This window comes from Schistocerca piceifrons, chromosome 3 (assembly GCF_021461385.2).
Source record: "Schistocerca piceifrons isolate TAMUIC-IGC-003096 chromosome 3, iqSchPice1.1, whole genome shotgun sequence".
In the NCBI taxonomy this organism is placed as follows: Eukaryota; Metazoa; Arthropoda; class Insecta; order Orthoptera; family Acrididae; genus Schistocerca; species Schistocerca piceifrons.
The window spans coordinates 647,570,923-647,590,484 of record NC_060140.1 but is presented as its reverse complement, the minus strand read 5'-3'; the positions used below and the strand labels follow the sequence as shown (position 1 = coordinate 647,590,484).

Sequence of the window (19,562 nt, the reverse complement as noted above, 5' to 3'; positions counted from 1 at the left end):
TGCAACCCTTGACAAAATCGGCACACTGTTGGAAATAATGGCTAGTTTCCGGTGGGTTGTTAGGAAAATTTGCCCTGTGTGGAAAACACCATCTTAGGTATTTTTATTCCATGTGTTGTGAATGAAACACTGAAGGCTCTGTGGTCTGCACAGAGTGGTTTTGTGGGCTGCAATTTTCTGATGACTGACCTAATTGGTGTATTTTTCATTCTGGAGAAAGCATACAAAGCACCTTGGAGACAGACCGGCTGACAACTTATCATTGAGCCTTCCTGCAATGTTGGTCTTCCTATGGCATATTCTGTCATTTCTTGCACACAAGACAGTTCAGTCATGTGTGAGAACAGTGTCCCTTAGAGAACTGACAGTTTTTGTTGATTTTTCTTTCACCAACCCTGCAAGCCTTAGTCCATAAATTTGTTAAATTTGCTAAACAACCTAGTGCCATAGCCATGTGAGTGAATTTTTATTCATCTTCTCTTCTTAAACATAGTATTGGGAAGGAAAATTTAGCTTTGAGGCAGTGCTGTTTTTTATTGACAAAGCCTTATTATGGAAACATTTAGACTCACTTTTTTGCTCTTTTTGCTGACTTAATTCACAGTAGGCATGGGACACCCTGAACAGACTATTCAGAAATGCCTGTGACTGTAAATATTTATTGCCTTCATAAATTTTATGTACATATGGCTATTGATGCATCCTGTTTACTATGGTAACAATTTTGATTAAAAAGTACTCAGCTCAGTTTGTATCAGGTATGTCTGATAAAGACTTAACTGTGAATGTTATTGTGATAAACTTGGATGTACTAGTGTGACAAATGCAGGAAACTGTTCCATGAACAAAATTGACAGTTGCTAATGGTACTAATAGTATGGTTTAGCCAATAGAAGAGAAACTACGAAGCATTGCTTGATTGTGCTCCTTGCACAATGTACAGTAACATAGGTGCCTATCTTCCACACATCTGCTCTTACCACAGAAATGAAAAGTCCTGCTACAGCTAGTGAAAACACAAATTCAGGATTTCCTGACAAGCACTGTGAATTACAGTTCTAACACGGCCTGTAAGTACTTAATGTTGTCAAGATTTTCAAGCAAGGAGGGTGCCACAGTTGTATGTACAATAGTATTAGTGTTACTCAAAAAGAAATGAGCTGGACACTGTGTAATGAAAACCACAGAATGGATCATAATGCCATTGCCTATGGAAGAAGATATGGTCCCTATGAGTGCACAGGCCTCAAACTTGCCAGTAGGACATAATGCACCTGACAGATAAAGAACATTCATGTATTTGACCATCCACTGCACCCTGTTACGCTGAAAACAGAAGTGCAGGCTTCAGAGGAGAGCAAAGGGGCATAATTTCCTGGCAATGGAGTGCATGCAATGGGAAGTGAGAAAAGAATGGTACAGATGCACAAAGACAATGCTTGTCCATTAAAGGGATTGAGGTAATTAGCACTAGCAATATGAGGACGTATGGGTGTTGTTGGCTGATGGACCATGATCTGGAATGCCTCACAGCATTATTGGTACCATTGCCAAGCAGATGGGTGCCCTCACAATTAAAGATGGGCAAGTTCTGGTGGAAACCATTGGCGTGGACATGAATGTCAAAATGACAATGTACACTTTTGCCATTCTCTGGTGAATTTCCATTCCCACACCCCTTTTGTTGTAAGGAAATGCACTACACCCCTTTGCTTCCCTGTTGAAGCATCCATTTCCTTTTACCAGTGTTGGTGGAAGAGAGACCCAAATGTGGCTTCTGCTCTGTTGTCGCATGGGGTTTGAGCCCATGCTCTTCCCCCTGTGGGTCTAGGGGCTAGAATAGCCCCGAGGTATCCCTGCTTGTTAAGAGGCAACTAAGAGGAGTCACACTTTTTTTCCCCTATAAGTTCAGGTCCGATTTTATGGTGTGACCTGCCACTTTCCAAATTCTACAAAAGTGCGGGCCGTATGGGGAAGGACGCCTTACGTGGTGCACAAGTTACCCATAGTGCCCTTAGATTCAACCTCCTGAACCTCTTGTCATGGCTTTGCATCTCCACCTGCAATTAAACTATTTGGGCAAGGACACTTTCAGGTTGTGTCATCTTCTGTTGTCTCCTGACCTTTTTCGCTCCCATGACACTATTGGATTTATGTGCGCTCAATATCCAGCACGATAGCTGGTGGTAGCCTCGTGAAAACACAGATCGCACTGCTGATGCCTGAGCTGTAAACTCCCTCATATGCTAAAGAGTAGATGCCTGTCTTCCTGGGGCATCAGGACTCCTTGCAAAGGTCATCATGCCAGGTGGCCTTCGCTGTGGCTGGGTGGCGCCTGTGGGGAGAGCCCTGATTGTAGTGGGTGGCATCAGGGTAGATGACCTGCAATGAAGTGGACTAAGTCATCTCTTGCTGGTGACCTCTAAGGGCAACAGCAAGTACAATGCTGACAGATATGATCCTAAATTATTTCCCTACCTCGCTATACCATGGGAGAAATGTAGGACTACAGAAAGAAGAGCCATATTCGCCGCAGTATTTAGTCTGTAGCAGAACACCTTTCTACCTACAAAGCCTCAATTTTTTGTTCAACGTCTTGAGGATAAATTTGGGAGTGACAGTGCTGTCAAAGATGAGAAGCGATGGTCTTGATTCAGACAGCATCCCCAGCCCAGTCCTAGGCGTTACTTGCTTGTGACCTGCTGGGTGTACTCCTGTTTCCATCACTCCCCATAAAAGCCTCAAGATGGTCCAGGAGATTATTTTCCATTGCGACCTCCTCTTGCAGTCTGCCGACGAGCAAATTCATATTATTAAGTGAAAAGACCTTGTTTCACAAAGTGCCTAGCATCCAGGGCACGTTGGTCTGTTGATTACTCATATGATTTTGAACGCATCCCTGTTGGTTTTTGAACATTTTTGATCAAATTCTATATTGATTTATGAATGAATCGTAAGTTGATTTTTGAGTGCGTGCATAGTGTACGTGATGTCTCTGCCAGGGGAATCCCTGTCGTATCTAGAAATAAACTTTCCTGCAAACAAAAGGGTCTATGTGCAATACGTGCTGTAGACTTCTTTGACATTGCAGTACAATTTCGTACACACGTAAGGGTAAATGACAATCGCTGTTTATGTGGTTGACTGGGTTTGCAAATGATTAGTGCTGTTAGAATTACTAGCGAATTCCATAGTTTCTTACTACCAGAGTGGAAATAAATGACTAACAGGAATTACAGGCATCAAAGATTACGTATTGTCTTCTCAGTGATCCATGAAAATGAAATTTTGACAAATGTTTGGTCAGACCGCTACACTATTAAGGGCCAGTTATACAGTCTTCGGCTAGCAGCCACTAAAGTTCTATTCTGGAGGTAGCGAGGAAAACGCGTTGTACAAACATGTAATAACACCTAACCAGAGAATAAATGCGGGATAACTAAACCAGTGATTGTGGCAGGGTTTGTAAAGTTAACCAGAGAATAAATATTGGCACTGGCAGGAATAGTTACAGGATTAGTGATGACAAGATTGATTGTTAGAACGAGGAAGGAGAAGAAATGGGGACTCCCACAAATTGTGGAAGAATATGATTCCAAATTTTTATCAAAATTTTGTACTACTACTTTTCGATGTCGTGCTTCAGAAGCTAGAGTGTATGAATGAAAGGTGAAACTAGCGGTATTTCCTAACACACAACTTTTTGCTTGTAGTAGGCCTAATAGGCATTTGATATTGGTACTTCGCGAATTATATTGTTGTTATAAAAATGACCATTTGTGCCAAAGTAGTCTTGTTTATTTGGTGTGTAACAATTGCTGGAATATTAGGCAGGCCTAATTCGTTTTATCTAGCAGACAGTGACAAAATACATGTAATCAAATCGAGAAGCCACACCACAGAATAGCTTTCCTAGTATTAGACGACGACATTTTGTTTTTTCATGTAGCAAAACATTGACGAATTTTGATGAGGTAATAGATGCTTTCCTAGAAAGGAAAGCATGCCATGTAAAGTTGTAGCAAGATTAGAGAGAAAAAAATGCCAAGACTTCAGGATTGAAGTGTGTACTGTCCTGCTTGTCTCCTGTCTTTACTGGTTTTATGTATCCTATGTTTAATTTTGTCACACACAACAGCAAGCCTATTAGCTAATAGGCAATAAAGAGTGCAAATTTTCTAAAGAATTCTTGTTCTTCCGGTTACAAATAATCCCATCTGCTATTAATTGTGAGTTTATTTTAAGAGGTGGCAGGATGTCAAACTGGCTGACTGGGGCAGGAGAGGCACCACAGGACATTTTAAATTTCCACTGGCCTGAATTTAGTTTGATGGCCCCCTTTACAAAACATTACACGTTTAAATTTCACAGAGCAAAATACAGAGACGTGTGATGGGGCGTGGCACTTCACTTCAGCACACTTAAGACCAAATAACATGTCTTACGTTCTATGTTTTATGTATCAGACTCTTCAGAAAGATGTGTGCTACAAAATGTCGACTTTTTGAAAAGCCGATTTTTAAAATTTTTTGCATCCAGCCTCTAACGCTCGAGGGAGGGAGAGCACCACTATCTAATATTGTCCCAGTTCGGAAATATCATAGATCCGGACCTAATGCACAGAGCAGTCTGAGTTGTTGTGGGGAGATGGTAGTCTCCACGTGACCCATGTTCAAGTGATTTTGTTGCTTCCTCTTCATTTATTGCTCTCAAGTCAAATTAAAACAAAACGGATTTCTGTGGCCGGCAGCTGTCAAGTGAATTAAAATTCATTCACATAATTACAGAAGGCTAAACTATGTTATTAGTTTCAGATTTTGTTCCCACCTTTCTGACAGTCAAGCGTTAATCACCTTGCAGAAGAATGTTTTTTTGTCGGTTTGTTAAAGAAAGACTTTCATTAATCTTTTCTACTGAGGCCAATTAATTTCAAACAAAGTGTTTAATCCACACTATTAGCTAGTTTCAACTGTTCCCTGCATTTAAGGTTCACATTTTCATCTTATAGCACATAAGGTATTATGCTATAATAAAGAACCAAACATGAGATAATACGGTTCTGGTACTCCAAGAAAATTTTCATTTGAATCTGGAGATATGAATGTGCACTTAAAGCTGAATTATGCATTTTAGTATGGTTCACAAAATTCCCATGCTCTTAGAGTATGTCTTGTTTCTTTTATGACATAATTTAAGATATTTTAACGTTTTACACATACGAACGTACGAGCTTCCTGCGTTGTCATAGCTGCGCAAGCGCGGTAACGCCTGTCATCTGGTGCAACTGCTGAAACAAATCTAACAGGTCGCGGGAAAATATTCCGAATGGATGTTTGAAAAGTGTTATTTTCAAGTAAAGTAAACATCCTTTTACACAAGATGAACTCTGTGCGCGAATGTCCGATGAATTTGTTAAATCGCAGAGCGTTTGACTCTCATTCAAAAATCAAATCTTTGAGGATGACCATTTAGAATATTTTTGCGCCCAGAAGATCAGACATTTGTCATTGTTAAAAATTTTACTGGAACATTTGTGTGATGTATCTTAAAGTGCAACACACACAAAAAGATCAACATTATGTGTGAAAGCTTAGCTTCTCTTGCAGCTTATTAGTCCAACATTATACGTGGAAGCTTTTCTTTTCTTGTAGCAACGCTATGTATATTAATTTAAACCATTACCTTTTTCTATTTGTGTGTTCACACTGCTTAAGTGATGTCGCTATTGGCTGACTACATCACGTGTCCTATGCTCTGAATGTCCGCTCCCATCGGCTGGCGAGATGGCTTGACACGAGCTACGACTCGCTTGCAAAAGCGCATTGTAATCTCGATTTCAATCCTTTGGAAAGTAACATGCGGTGTTTGGAATTCGTATTTATACTTTCGTAATACGAAAATATGCAGTGTACATGGTGCTGCACATCAGACATCTTTCCAAGATGTGTTTTTCCCCCTGAGTTTCATTTTCTAAAGTGCTGAGAAATTCTACACCGTGGTATAAAACCACAACCATTGAAAGGATTGATAAGTTTTACAGTTCCAAGGAAAGGTACACTGTTACTTAACATCTAAAACGTGTATTTTCATCTGGGAGAATATGTATTTTCATTTGAGAATTTTTTTCCTTGTCCACGTATACACCCTGTAATGTCATGCTCCAGTGTAATTGCTGCGGTTTTTCCACCATCTGGCTGAGCTACAGCAACTATTAAGCTTTACACCTGCTTTCTGCAATGCCCTCCAGAAAACCGGTTCCCAGCAATGCAGACCCCTGCCTTCCACGGTTGTAGGGGACATCACAAGAACCGTAGTGACTACAGTAATGTGTCAGGTGGTGTGTGCATCTCTCCTGAATTCATTATGCAGTGAACCTGTGCCCCCCTTCAAACACCTCTTGAAACTGGCTGTCAGGATGACTCGGGGAAATAACTGTCTGCAACGTATATCTTTCTCCAGATGGTGCAGTACCCCTGTATGCATTGGCTGCACTGATTCAACTACTCCCTAAACCTTTTGTACTTTCGGGAGATTTTAACACCCATAACCCCTTGTTGGAGAAGAAATAAAAACTTTGAGGTTCGCCGATGACATTGTAATTCTGTCAGAGACAGCAAAGGACTTGGAAGAGCAGTTGAATGGAATGGACAGTGTCTTGAAAGGAGGATATAAGATGAACATCAACAAAAGCAAAACAAGGATAATGGAATGTAGTCTAATCAAGTCGGGTGATGCTGAGGGAATTAGATTAGGAAATGAGGCACTTAAAGTAGTAAAGGAGTTTTGCTATTTGGGGAGCAAAATAACTGATGATGGTCGAAGTAGAGAGGATATAAAATGTAGACTGGCAATGGCAAGGAAAGCGTTTCTGAAGAAGAGAAATTTGTTAACATCGAGTATAGATTTAAGTGTCAGGAAGTCATTTCTGAAAGTATTCGTATGGAGTGTAGCCATGTATGGAAGTGAAACATGGACGATAAATAGTTTGGACAAGAAGAGAATAGAAGCTTTCGAAATGTGGTGCTACAGAAGAATGCTGAAGATTAGATGGGTAGATCACATAACTAATGAGGACGTATTGAATAGGATTGGGAGAAGAGAAGTTTGTGGCACAACTTGACCAGAAGAAGGGATCGGTTGGTAGGACATGTTCTGAGGCATCAAGGGATCACCAATTTAGTATTGGAGGGCAGCGTGGAGGGTAAAAATCGTAGAGGGAGGCAAAGAGATGAATACACTAAGCAGATTCAGAAGGATGTAGGTTGCAGTAGGTACTGGGAGATGAAAAAGCTTGCACAGGATAGAGTAGCATGGAGAGCTGCATCAAACCAGTCTCAGGACTGAAGACAACAACAACCACCCCTTGTTGGGTAGTGGCCGTGGCAGAGATATCGGAACTTTCCTGTCTCAACTCAGCCTCAGCCTCTCGAATATTGCCCCCCCCCCCCCCCCCCCCCCCCACACACACACACACACACACACACACACACACACACACACACACTCTGTCTCTCTCGCTCTCTCTCTCTCTCTCCAGTGTGGCTCATGGCACTTTCTCGGCCATTGATTTATCCCTCTGCAGCCCAGGACTTCTCCCATTTGTCCACCGGAGAGCCCACGATGATTCACGTGGTTGTGACCACTTTCCCATCTTCCTTTTACATCCCCAGTGCCATTTCCCCGGGACATCTACCAAGTTGGGCTTTAAATGAGGAAGACTGGGAAGCTTTCACCTCTGCTGTCACTGTTGAATGTCTCCCACATGGTACCATTGACGTGGTAGTTGAGTAGGTCACTAGAATGATAATTTCTGTGGCAGAAAACACGCACCCTTGGTCTTTAGGGTGCCCCTAGTGAAAGTAAATAGCTTGGTGGTTGCTGGAACTAACTGAGGCCATTAAAGGTGGTCAGCGAGCCCTACAGAGACGTAAGCGGCACACTCCCCTAGAGCATCTAATAGCTTTTGAACAGCTCAGTGCCCACATTTGCCAGTTTATAAATAGATGGAAAACGGCGTGTTGGGAGATGTACGTCTCAACCATTGGGTGCCACACATCACCTTCCCAAGTCTGGAGGAAGATCAGATGTGTTTGTGGGTACCAGACCCAGACAGGTGTTCTTGGCTTTAACATCAATGGCGTGTTACCTACCGACGAAAACACAATTGCCGAGTACTTCACTGAGCACTATGCTCGAGCCTCTGTGTCAGAATTATCACCCCAGCATTTTGCACTCTCAAACAGCAGATGGAAATTAAAGACCCCTCATTCACTGAATGTCACAGTGAACCCTATAATGCTCCATTTACAGAGTGGGAGCTCCTCAGCATCCTTTTACATTGCCCCGACACATCTCCTGGGCCAGATCGGATCCACAGTCAGATGATCAAATATCTCTCGTCTGACTACAAGCGATATCTCCTCGTCATCTTCAACTGGATCTGGTGAGATGGCGTCTTTCCATCGCAATGGCTGGTGAGCACCATCATTTCAGGGCTTAAACCTGGTTAAAACCTGCTTGATTTAGATAGCTATCGGCCCATCAGCCTTACCAACGTTCTTTGTAAGCTGTTAGAATGTATGGTAATTGGCAGTTGTGTTGGATCCTGGAGTCTTGTGGCCTACCATTGCTAATCTGTTTACCTCGAGTCTGCCCTCTGTTGCCTGAGCAACACCAACTGGGGTGCAGATCGCTCTACAGTGCCCTTGTTCAGTCCCACCTTCACTATGGGAGTCTGGTTTATGGTTCGGCGGCACCCTCTGCGTTGCGTTTACTCGACCCTGTGCACCACTATGGTGTTACTGGCAGCAGGAGCTTCTAGTACGAGTCAGGTGACCAGTGTCCTGAAGGAAGCCTGTGTCCCTCCATTGAAGGTTAGGTGTGCACAACTTCTTGCCAGTTAAGTTACACACACTCTTAGTTCTCTTGAGCATCCAAATTAGTCTCCTTTTCCCCATCCATGGCAGTTAATCTCCAGCATCAGAGGCCCAGGTCAGGGCTTAAGATTGCATTTCACGTCTGATCTCTTCTGCCTGAAATGGAGTCTTTGCCTTTACCACTTATACTAGAAGTCCATTCACGTACATCTCCATGGTGTACACCTAGGTCAAAGCTTCGCCTGGACCTTTCACATGGTCCTAAGGACACAGTTATCCCTGCAGCTCTGTGCTGTCACTTCCTCTAGGTTGTTGTTATGACCTGGGACAATGAAGTGGTTTACACTGAGGGCCTGATGGCTGATGGTTACATTGGCTTCATGTATGGGAGTAGTTTCTTCTCTGTATTGACTTCTTGAGCAGCCTACAAGCTATTGACCAATGCTACCCCTGCCATCCTTTTCTAGTGATCATCTAGGAGTTCCATGGTGTTTGTGTGGACCCCATGCCATGTTGGAATCCCAGGAAATGAACTTACTGACAGGCTACATGGAAACTGCTTCTAGAGATCAGCATCCCTGTATCTGACCTGTGATCATTATTACACCGCAACATTATTACACTGCAAGGTTTTTCAGCTTTGAGAGATGGAATTGCATAATCTCAGTATACAAAACAAACTGCATGCTCTTAAGGAGACTATAGTCTGATTTAAAGTAGTTGTCACTTGACAGGCTGCTGCCACTGCGTTGCCACTTCGCTCTGCTGAGCTGACTAAGGCATTGTGCCAGCCAGTCCTCAGCGAGCCGTTGTAGATGTGAGGGTGAGAGATTTGAGTGACTTGTAGCTTCGCATGTTTACGATGTCTGATGAAAGCAGTCGCAAGAGAGGGAGGCCGAGGCTGCACACTCCTCGGAAACCTTCAAAAAGTGGCGGACGTGGAGTCGTTATACGCAGTCAGGCACGTGAATACGTGTGTTCCTTAAGGGAGTATTTAGAGAGGGAGAGGGAGAGGGAGAGGGAGAGGGAGAGGGAGAGGGAGAGGGAGAGGGAGAGGGAGAGGGAGAGAGGGGGGGAGAGAGAGAGAGAGAGAGAGAGAGAGAGAGAGAGAGAGAGGGGGGGGGGGGGGGGCAGGAGGGCCTCTCGTTCCTTTGGATAAGGTGGTGGAGCAAACTGCAGCTGCTCTGCAAGTTAGCGAATGATCAGTAATAAGAATCTGCAAGGAGAAATTCACGAAAGAAGGCTCAAGTGACTCATCTGAATTGGAGACACCTGGGAAAAAGAGGTGACTGGAGAACAGTCACAAAACTGTACTCTTTTCAGGAAGATGGCATTCGTCGTCAAATATACGCATTTTATTCGAGGAAGGAGTATCCAACACTCAAAAAACTACGTTACCCTCACAGCGGCTGACCTGTTTCATGGTAGTAAATCGTCTTTAAGTCGTGAAAATGTTAGGATTCCGCTATAAATCCATCTCTGGCAGAAAGTTATTAATGGAACGCCAAGATATTGCAGCCTGGCGATGCCGCTTTCTTAGAGAATTAGTGGGGACAAGTTTTGATGATAACATTTGGCTTGATGAAATGTGGGTGAATGCAGGACACAGTTTAAAAAAAGGCTGGACAGACAGTACCATCAGCGGAAGTATGGCAGCTCTGATCGGTACAGGAAAAAGGATAATTGTAGCACATGCCAGAAATTCAAAAGGTTTCATTCCAAATTGTCCTCTGCTATTCAGTTCAAATAAGACCTCCGACTACCACGAAGAGATGAACCACAATACTGTTGTGAAATGGTTTGAAGACTGTGTGCTCCAGAACTTAACAAAAACACTGTCATTGTTATGGATAACACTCCTTATCATTCAGTAATACAAGACAAAGCACCCACAAAGGCAACGAGGAAAAATGACAGTGTTAGCTGGTTACAGAAACATAAGGTGCAGTTAGACAGTAATTTTACAAGGGCAGAATTATTAGAACCTGTATTGCAACACAAGCCAAAGAACCCGATTTACATTGTGGATGAAGTAGCAAAAAAATACAGGCATAAATTGCTCAGAGTGCCTCCTTACCATTACCATTTCAACGCAGTAGAGCTGATTTGGGCTCGGGTTAAGCGGCATATTGCTGCAGAAAATAAGAAATTCACATTAGCCGAAATGGAACGCCTTTTGAAAGAGGCAGTTGAAATTGTGACATCAGAAGACTGGCAGAAGGTAGTACATCACGTGAAAGGAGTGATACAGGATGCATGGAACAATGAAGGTATCTTACAGCAAAGTGTCGAAGACTTGATTATATCTGTCAATACGAGCAGCGAGACTGATAGTTCCACTGACTCTGACTCTGAATCTGAATTAAGTGGTGTTTTCACATTGTCTGAGTAGTGTGTAGTGTACTTACTGCCATTAAATAGTGTGTTTGTGAATTTATTTCGATTAATTCTTATTCTTGTTGTGAGACTAAGAAATACGGTTTGGCCAGCTCTCGTCATCTCCTTACGGTAAGTTAGACTGAATTTTAATTCTATTTCATTTTGTATATACACCAAGATGTTATTCAATGTGTGTAATAGTTTTCGAGATTTGCAATCTAAAGAAGAAAACTTTTCCGGACGCGAAAATTTCTCACACTTCAATAGTTAATGTAACAACGGCCCTAATTAAAATTAAGAAGAGATATTTGATTTCCTTATAGATCCCACTGAGACCGATACTGTACGTAAATTTCAAAATATTTACATAATATTTATAGGAGATAGATTTTAAACGTCGTACTTGTTTCGAGTTCAGTACTGATAGGGTTGCTTAAAAATGCTGTTTTCAGAAATTTATGTACAAGAAACGTGATGCACTACGAAAACTTTTAAGGATTCTTTGCTGAGTGCATTATTTTGTTAATGAATGGAAAAAAATATTTTGCTGTGACACATAGTTTTTCAGTAATGACGTGATAAGTTAGAAGCTGTTGGCGAAATAGAGAATTTAAATGGTTTCAAACAAATTAACGTAACTCTTGTCCTAATTAAAATTAAGAATAGATATTTGACAGATCGTGAGAAATTGTAGAGATATACATCATATGTGGGTTTGAAATTTTTTACTTACGTTTTGTAGAAGATAAAGGCCTAATGATTTTCTATCGCCGGGGGTAGCGATGCACTGAGGCGGCTGCCTCCAGTCAGTACTTGACGTGACAACGCTGCAACTTCGCAGCGCAAATGTCAAGTTACAACTACTTTAAATCAGACTATGAGTGTGTGGAAGACCTCCATGCGGACCTCTTACAGGGACTCTGTGGTTCTCTGCTGGCACTGCATTGACCATACATGGCTGACACATGGCTACCTCCTCCATCGTGAGGACCCACCTCGGTGTCACTGGCTCACATATGACTGTAGTCTACATCTTGCTCGACTGCCCACTTTTAGCAGCTCTGCGGTGCTCTTCTTATCTTCCCGGCACCCTACCTTCAGGGTTGGGTGACAATGCCTCAACAGCAGATTTAGTTTTAAGTTTTATTTGTGAAGGGGTTTTTATCGTACCATCTAAGGGTGGGCATTAAGCCTTCTCTGAGTCCACCACTCTCCCTCCATTTTAACTGTCGCACTTTCTTTGCATTTGTTTGTCATGGTGGTAGTCTTTTCTCTGCATGTGTTCATCTGGCTTTTTTTTATGGACATTTGTGTTGAAGAGTGGCTGGCTCATCCTCTTTCATTATTGTGATCAGCCAGCCCAGACCAAATGTTCTATGGGTTTTACTACGTCGTCCTACTTTTCAATGTGGTATATGTTTTCCCCATTTTTTGTTTCTTTAATTAGTTTTCCTTTTAGGTGTGGCGTTGTTTTTTGAACCTTGAGCATTGCTTGGTCAGGGAAAAGGGACAAATGGTCCTCTAGTTTGGCCCTTTATACCCCAAACCAACCAACTCACACTCCTCTAACAGTGGGTATGGGGCCTCAGTCTTGGTGTAGGGGCCACACCTTCTTCCATAGGCAGTGGCATTCCGATCCCTTCAGCAGTTTCCACTTCACAACCTCTGGCTTGTTTCTTCTGAATAGCCATAATTTAGCAATTAAATGCTTCTTGGTCAGTGTCAAAAAACTCGTTACTTGCACCATGTGCCCATATGATCAGAACTAGTGACTATGATTCAGATTTTAGAGTAAAATATTTGAAATAGTGAGAAAAATAAGGGCCTAAAAGACAGTCATAGATTTTGAGATTGTGGCATGTATAGATGCTACTAAGATGTTGATCTTCTTGTGAACCAGCTTTAGCTACGTCCTTAGCCTTCCACTGTTACATGAACATTCACAAAACACTACTTCCCATAGTTTCTTGGGTCATCATTTCCATATGAACCCAAAGCTCAAAGTGTAATTTTGTTGCCCTGCACTGTTCAGTTATTACCTCGGGTACACAATATAGTTTAGTGTCTACACATATGTAGTAGTAATACTTATTTTATTTACAAACTTCACAACTGTAAGGGCACTATTGTAACTAGCCTGTAAGTGGAAAGTTTGTGAATTATATTAACAAATAAATATTATGTCAAATATTAATTAGTATTTAACATGAAGTAGGTACTTTATTTTTTCATAGTAAGTATAGAATGTTAAAACTTGGTTAAAAAGCAGTTCACTCCTGTGAGAAGTGTAGTTACTGTAAATCTGATTTTTCAGAAACACCTGTTTCTCTCAAAACTTCCTGTGCTTTGGGCCCTTATGGTTGTCAGTGCCTGATGTCATTACTAACTGCACAACACAATAGAGTTTCCAGGATGTCATTTAAATTTAAGTAACATATTAGTGAAGCCTGACATGAGTGGCGGTGGGGAGGGGGGGAGGTGAGACAGTTATCTTAATGTGGTTTATTGAATAAAAATTTTTAGAAGTAAAGACTTTCAATGCCAAAATTGCAGTTTTCCTTTCACAATTCAGATTGGGTAACTAGTTTGTTACTATCTGCAACCATCTTCAGATCTGTAACACATGTAGTAAATATAGCCCAAGAAAATCATTCTACAATCAAGTAGTATACAAGGACAGTGTATAACACCTGAGCAGAAATAATGGGGGAGCCAGTGTAAAAGTGAAAATTTGACAAAGCCACTTAAGTGTAGTATAAGCAGTGGTAATGAGTATATGGTAACATACTGTTCAAAATATGAAAAGACGGTGAATAAGCATTGGAAAGGATTGTTAGCTGTAGTCATACAAAAACATGCCTTCGTAATTACCAAAACAATAGTAGTACGTGAAACTTCCTGGCAGATTAAAACAGTGTGCCGGACTGAGACTTGAACTTGGGACCTTTGCCTTTTGCGGGCAAACATCCCCCAGGCTGTGGCTAAGCCATGTCTCCGCAATATCCTTTCTTTCAGGAGTGCTAGTTATGCAAGGTTTGCAGGAGAGCTTCTGTAAAATTTGGAAGGTAGGAGACGAGGTACTGGCAGAAGTAAAGCTGTGAGGATGGGGCGTGAGTTGTGCTTGGGTAGCTCAGTTGCTAGAGCACTTGCCCGCGAAAGGCAAAGGTCCCGAGTTCAAGTCTCTGACTGGCACACAGTTTTAATCTGCCAGGAAGTTTCATATCAGCGCACACTCTGCTGCAGAGTGAAAATCTCATTCTGGAAACAGTAGTACGTAGTTGAAAATCTTGTGAGCAAGCCAGGTTGTAGACCAGTCAAAAGAATTGCAGACCAAAAATCGCAAAAAGATTATTGTTCATTCAAATGGATTTTAAAATATAAGGATAATATTTGCATAAAGATTAAAAGGCAGAGATCGGTGTTACCTCGTGAACTGGCACCATGCTATTTGTAGGAAGCAGGTGCTATGTAATTGCAAAATTAATTCAGGAATAAACTGAAGAAGCTTATGCTTAAGGCCAACGAATTTCAAAACCGTAAAAAACAGGGAAGTTAAAGAATAAAAGATGGGGAAGTGGCCTTATACAGGTAACTGGAAGCGTACCATCTTTAAAAGATGTATCATATGAGAGTCAATTGACATAAACATTGAAATAATGAGTAGCACTAAAAATATGAACCACATACAGTAATTTTACTTACAATAGTATAACAGAGATTATGAGAACAGTGTATGCAATGGTTCAAAAAAACTTTCAGCTGTTCTGTTGCTGCAAATGTAGAAGCCATAGTTTACAGAAATTTTGTAATAAAGCTAAGTGATAGTCATAAAATGAAAAGTGAATACCATACCCTAGCTTATGTAATGATCCTGCATAGCATGCGACATTGCCTCCTTCATAAAATACGTACAAACTGAAGGATAATCAGAGAATGCTGTGTGCCACCAGTCTGAAAGGCACTTCAAAGCACAGAATTATACAAGGGCTCCTACTGGCCAACCGAAGTAGCCAAACCTTGACAGATGGCACAGGAGCACTTGTATTTACAAAGAGAGACATAACACACACTGTAGATCAAATAATAAAACTCATATTAGTGTGTGTGTGTGTGTGTGTGTGTGTGTGTGTGTGTAATTCAACAATGAAATGTAAAACATTGGTTGAGATGAGGTGGCAGCTGATGGTGACGAGTACCACCTCATGTGAAGCAGGAAGCAGCACTGAGGGCAGGCACAGCTAGATGGCAGATGGCGGCGGCGGCAGCAGCAGTGTTGTAACTGCCTAGACTTGATCTTCGTATATCCATAATTCAAATGGACGATTTGGGACGTCGGCTAGTGTAATATATGTTAAAAAATGACGAAATTCCTCCAGCTGTAGTAAGGTGTTGGTTTTATTCGTGACAAGTTTCAATGTTGTTAAATCATCTTCAGGTGCATACTTGTTGACAGCAACCTTATGTGTGTAACACTAGCAGTCAGTGGTGAGATAGGTGTGTTCCATGCGGAAGGCAGGTAGACGTGCAGTCGCAGATTAGCAACGGCTACTTCCCTGTGACATTTCGTTGTAGATACGAAAGAAATAATTCTTGACGAATGCTTTTTGGTCATTCTAAACATTACCTGGGGCTTTCTTCACGCTGGAATAAATCTCCAATTCTTCAAGTGTTGTTCTTTGCACATAAAGTAATATTTCTACCCTTCCGTAATGTCTTGTACCATATATTTCATTAGTAATATGTGAGCCAAAGGATGTTTAGAGAGTAGTTGTGCCCCCTGTGCCTGTCTGGCCAATATAGTTACTGTCACAGTCATTGCAGTTCATTTTGTGCGTACCCAGTTTATGAAACTTACTAGGCATTCGCTTTATCTGGTGCATGATTTGAGTGAGTTAGTAGTCTGCATACAATCCCAACAGCCATTTTGCAAAAGCACTGTTCAGTTTTTTGTGTCATGATTACTATAGGTCACAGCTGTAAATTTAACCCTCTCAATAAGATTACTGTTGAGATGCAGGAGGGCCTTATTCTGGCCTAATATTTTTTGTTTCTTTTTGGAACAGTTCGTCACATCAGATGTTTTATAGCCATTGGTCACTGCAATTTAACGGTGGCAATTCTGTCAGTTTCACAACACTGTTGTGAAGGAAGCCACTATAGACGATGAATCATGGAACAGAAATAAGACATTTTATACTGCTGTGGGTGTGATGAGAGGGCATTAATGACATCATTACTATTTCAGGCGTATGTTAGACATTAAAATCACTTTGTCATCTCAATTATGTTCCTTTGCAGTATATGTATGATATAATTGTCGGTCTTTGTAAATGAAAGTGCTCCCATGCCATTTATCGCCTGTGTTTGCTATTTCAGTTGGCCGGTAGGAGCCCTTGCATAATTGGACGCGTCTTGTCAGACTGGTAGTGTGCAGTGTTCTCATATTATCCTTACAGTTTCTACATATTGTATAAAAATTAAATTATATGCCACACATGATCATTCTTGAATAAGCTAGGGTTTGATATTTCCCTCTTATTTCGTGCCTTACTTAACTTCATTATAAAATTACTACAAACTGTATGGCTTGTATGTTTACAGCTGCAGAACAGCTGAGAGTTTTGGGGACCATTGTGTATAATGTTCTCTTCATAATTCGTGAATTCTAGTGCAAGTAATGAGCTTTTGATCCAACTTCTACTCGAGCAACTGGATGATTTCCTATATGACTTCCAACCTGCAAACTTACCCTGCCTTCCTTTTTTGCACTACACTGTACTTAGATGTTTCTACCAACTGACTCTTACGATTTATCTTTTACATATGGCACATTGCCAATAATCTATATAAGGCAGCTTCCTTGTCTTAGTTTTAACTTCACTCCATGTTACTTTCATGATTTTGAAATTAATTGGCCTTAAGCATAAGCTGCTTCAATTTATTCATGAATTAATTGCAATTACATAGCATCTGCTTCCTACAGGTGGCATGTTGCCAGTTCAGGAGGTAACACACATCTCTACCTTGTAATCTTTATGCTGTTCTTATCTTTATATATATATTTTTTAAAATCCATTTGGATGAACACTAAGTTTTTGAGATTTCTGGTCTGCAGTTCTTTTGACATGTCTAGAATTGGGCTTGCTCATGGTGATGTTTTCAACCATGTACTGTTATTGCTTTAGTAATTATGAATGCATGTTGTTGCATGACTACAGCTAATGATGGTTTCCAATGCTTACTTACACCTTTCCATATTTTTGAACAGTATGTTACCTAATGAGCATAAACTTTGTTTATACTACAATGTTAAGTGACTGCCAAACTTTTCCATTTACGTATACAATTCGATCACTATTATTTTTGATCAAGTGTTGTACATTGTCTTTGTATACTACTCGATTGTCGAATAATTTTCTTAGTCTGTTTCCTACATGTAGCAGATATGAAGATGGTTACAGATAGCAATCAAAACTAGTTATTCAACTTTAATTGTGATTGGGAAATTGTGGTCTAGGCATTACGTTTTTACTTCCTATACAAAATTGTGTAAGCAAGGCTGAAGCCCCATAGACTACCATTCTTTGTGTAAATCAAAAATTAGTGATTTTTCTCTGCTTGAAAAGTAATACCAACAAAAATAACTCACTTTCATGTAATGGAATCAATGAATAATAAGTCTGAAATATCCATTGACAGTCTTTGTATATTGTAACTTAAAGGAACAAAAATACCTTTCCATGTTGCAGTGTTCAGCATCCATGCAGTTTTCACTCATTAGTAAGAATGTTTCACACATTATTTGCAGAATTGAATTACTTTGTTGTTTCTGTGTATTTAAAGTACTTTTTAAAGGAAAAGGCAGCACAGTTTATTCTAGAAAATTGTCTGTTTAAAGTGTGTAGTTAATATGTTGAAATCAGTATGTCTTTCAGTAGCTCATATTAAAAGATAACGTTATGATTCAAAAATGTTACCTTCAGAAGGTAGTTATTAATAACCATCCAAGTTCATACCATTGTCTATGGTGTCTTGTGCTGTAATTACAGCTGTAGATTTGTCACGGGCTGTATTCTAGAGATCGGAAGATAATGGAAGACTTTAATGTGCACTAGAATCCTTCTAAAATGTGTTTGTAGTGGATTCAAATGTAGGTATTGGTAGTGGATTCAAATGTAATAGTTGGAGAGACTGTTTTGTAATTGGAAAAACTTTAACCTCAAGACTTCACAAAAGTTCTTAACTTTACTGCACTGTTTAATTTTTGAAATTTGCCCACATAATAGCAAGCTTTGTTACGTGATATTCCAGAGATAAGATATTTTAAGCGAAGAATGTGATTATTACAAAGTGCTCTGTGTTCACTTGTCATTGAACACATGCAAATCCTAGCAAAAATTAAATCTGCCTGTAACATTCATTAAAATCAATATGGCCAGGCTGCAAGCAATGTGAATTGTCTCTTCAAAAGGTTACCACCTCTTTTCGCATCTTTACATCCAATGGGACAAAAAAATTGTTTGCTCTTCAATACAGTGTAAATGAGTGAAAAGATATTAATTCAGTCTCCAAAGCAGGTATTTGTCATCCTAGTTATCTTCTAATAAGATGGAACTTAAGAGAAGATTGCCAAGAGGCACTGTTGCAGAATGTTAAACAATTCATTCCAGAGACAAATGAAGAGGACTTCTTTCTCCCTCTTCCCTTTGTAGGTTAAATGCCATGAGGATTGGGGTGTAATTTTACTTCAGATTATTGTGATAATAGAAGGCAAAGGCACTGCCTCCAATTAAAGTGGTAGATCTTTTGCATCATTACTAAGAATGTGTCCCTATGTCTCCATTGTTTTTGTGTTGATTTCGTCAGCTGTGTGTAGTCAGTACAGGCAGTACCGATTAATATTCATTACTGAGTCGTGCCACTTATTTGCTTGCAGACATTTGGCCAGAATATTACCACCAAGCCTGGGAAAGAACACTGTACCATATTGTACATCCACTACTGTACAGTAGCTTTACAACTAGTGACGGCTTTGTTGTGGAAGACTGAACAATTTGGTGGTAGTGTTGGTGTTCCTACCAATATTGTACAACTCACATCTATTCATGCCAAATACTATTTCATAAAGTACTCTGTGGATTCAATACAGGAACTCTGAGAATTAAACATTGTTGACCACCTCTTGAATATGTATTTACTGAACTGACCATTTTCAAAATGTTAAATTAGATGTAACAAATGAAATTCCATTTTTTTTTAATTTTACTGTTTTGAGTCATTTTAGTAAAATTAAATCATCTCGAGGAA

The 19,562-nt window shown here is 40.5% G+C and overlaps 1 protein-coding gene across 4 annotated transcripts in view; it reads left to right on the top strand.

Moving 5' to 3' along the window:
- The window catches only part of LOC124787615 (protein LSM14 homolog A), a 190,009-nt gene that overhangs the window by 89,162 nt on the left and 81,285 nt on the right, over nt 1-19,562 (top strand). The gene's annotated exons all lie outside the window — the stretch shown is intronic.